The following is a 2709-nucleotide window of genomic DNA, read 5'->3' as shown; positions in this document are numbered from 1 at the left end:
CCTACTCCTTGTGAGGGCTGCCAGCAGGCATGATGTGGGCACTGAGGTGCTGACACCAGTGATATTCCCACTCACAGCCACCAAAGGCACTGGCACATCCTACTCAACTCTCGGGAGGGAAGGATCACTGTACAGCCTCATGCATTTCTTAAATCCTCATCCTAAAGGTCTCAAGCTAAGCTATTCCCACCGGCTTGACCTTCTTAAATAAATGTATCCCTTCTCTTGTTTTCTTATTAATTGTTCAGTAATTCATCTGGTGGTTTTCAATTTTTTCTTTCGAAATTTTTGCAATGTTTTGTTTAAAATCAGAGGCATGAAAAAAACTCCTAAGTGTAAGTCTCACAGTTGTTTGTTCTCTGCAGCCCTTCTTTGCTCTTTTCTGCCACGGGAACAAATAAGGCGATGATAAAATAATAATTTGGTCCAGCTTTATATGCTTGTTTAATTCTAAAACTAAAAGATTCATAAATAACTTTCTCTTATCAAAGTCATATTTTATGCTTCAGTTTTCAGGAGTTTTAGATTTGAATTGAACCTTGTTGTTTAGCTTCTGATATATACTGAAGTGATTAAACCCCTGATTTATACTGAATACTTCCATATTAAAAAATAATAAAGGTGTGCTAAAACCCTTTCCCAATAAGTTTTATTAGGTACATCAGGTGTTACTGTAGCATAGATATACAGTAGTTTAGGTACATTGCAAACAGCATCTTATAGTATCAGACAAAGAGAACCTTTTACAAACCCCATGTCTCTAATTTCATTTTAGAAAATTAGATACTCAGAATTTTGCATAAGATAACTGTATTACTGGGATGCAATTTGGCCCAGGTTTCTAGCTTTAGTGCATGTGGCTCCTTAATAAAAAGTGTCAGTTAAAATGAAAATACAGCTTGGGTAATTAAATTTAATTGGATCTTGTCACTTTAAATCCTCTTCGTTTTTGAGTGTTTCTACAGAATTGCAGCTTCTGGTTTGCTAATTTCTTTATTGCAAGCTGTGCTCTGAACCTGACTGTCCTATAATAAAGTGGGACCTTGTTTTTGTAGAGGGCTTTGAACCATGACTGTAATAACAAAAAAAAGGAGGGTGGGAGCTAATTTATTGCCAAAAGAAAACCCCTCCTTTATTTCCTACATGTTCAGTTAGTGAAAAATAATGGGTCTGAATTTATTAACTCTTTAATCTTCCTGCCAGTTGAGCACCATTTTGCATAAGCTCTCACAGATACTGTGGTATGATGCTATGCCTGTGACAGGTAGCAGCAGCAATTATCATACTTTTTTTATACTGGAGTTTTTTGGGCAAGCAGTAGGGATTAGGTGAATTGCAGTATTCATATGTAGGTCAAGCAGGGTACAGGCAGCCACAATGCAAATGATGTGTATTGCCTGCCAATAGCCACTGTGCTGATTCGCAGGGATCACCTTCTCCAGGGGTGAGAGGTAATTCTGTTTCTTTATCACACATTGCACATGCACAGCATCCAAAGGCAAGGAAGATTTAAGTGCAGGTGATGAAGAGATAAAATATTGGCCATACCAACAGACACATCATAAAAATGACCAGTCTGTCAAACTGTACAACTGCTAATGCCCATATTTCAAATTAAAGACAGTTGAATGAATTTGTACACACGGGTTTTATGTGTGAAATTCAGTATTATTGCATCCTTGATTAGAAGACAGATCACTTAACACCGACATCTCAGAACGATTAAAGATGTTAGACTGTCCTTCACAGCACAGTAGTGGTCCCCTGATTCTCTGCTAAAGCAGATGGATATGATGTAATTACATTTTGCAAAGTGCTGGCAATACAAGTACCTCAAACAGGATTGCTATGCCGGTTCAGTCACTACTATTTGTAATCTCTTCTGTTCCAGAGGTGTGCCTCACATTTTTCTGATAGGTCTGCGAGGAAATCTCTGCAACCAGACATGGAAGGATCTGTTTAGCTGTCTGCATGGGGGTGTCCAGGCCTAGTTGAGGTGCCTGAGGTTATATGAGATATCTGCACAGAGCTGAAAGACATTGGGCCCTTAAAGTAAGATTCAGAGCACAGATGAAGATGTATCTTCATACATTGTTATCTACATGGGAAATACATTCCTAAGTGCATACTTTAATGAAGCTCTAGCCTCTGGTTCAGATGCCCCCAAAAAAGCTTCTAGTGGCAGCTGGGATACCCCACCTGACCTCCACCTGCTGGTGCAGAAGAGCATAACCACTTCATGTTCCTGTTTTATATATCTATTACATCTATCTTGATAGTTCAGGAGAGTTCATCCAGCTCTAATTACCTACCTACGTGTAGGAAACTAAATGTAGGCTTAGACATCCCTTTGTTCCATAAAAGGTGGGCACCTAAATTTAAGGGTCTGTAGCCTGAAGCTGTACAACTACTATTTTTGCAGACCAACTCCCACATGGGAACATGTGGAACATGCCTCTTTTCATGCTCAGTCCCCCTCTCTGCTATGCTTTGACCACCTTTTTCCCCTGAGAAGCACCTGGTTGGGGCTGGTGTTCCATCATTTCCTTCTCATTTATCTGCTGTTTTTCCTGAGGTAAGTGCATTATGACTTCTCAAGGAGGTCTCCTAACCTGCATGCATGGCTGAATTAGGAGAGCTGAAGGGGGTGCCTGGAGGCAGGAACGACCCCTCCTTTCTGAAATAGGTGGCAATCACCATATTTGGAAG

At 40.1% G+C, this 2709-nt stretch overlaps 1 long non-coding RNA gene across 1 annotated transcript; it reads right to left on the bottom strand.

Annotated features, from left to right (window-relative positions):
* Positions 1-277: 277 nt before the first annotated feature.
* Positions 278-2487, bottom strand: LOC114059546. The gene is made up of 3 exons (XR_003571691.1): positions 2195-2487; positions 1833-1933; positions 278-382 (listed from the first exon to the last, which is right to left on the bottom strand). It is a non-coding gene; the product is annotated as an uncharacterized LOC114059546 (long non-coding RNA).
* Positions 2488-2709: the final 222 nt, after the last annotated feature.

Source organism: Empidonax traillii, unplaced genomic scaffold (assembly GCF_003031625.1).
Source record: "Empidonax traillii isolate 1590-97213 ecotype Southwest subspecies unplaced genomic scaffold, ASM303162v1 scaffold231:size1146757, whole genome shotgun sequence".
Taxonomy (NCBI): domain Eukaryota; kingdom Metazoa; phylum Chordata; class Aves; order Passeriformes; family Tyrannidae; genus Empidonax; species Empidonax traillii.
The sequence above is the reverse complement of the archived record's forward strand: the minus strand, read 5'-3'. Positions and strand labels throughout refer to the sequence as shown.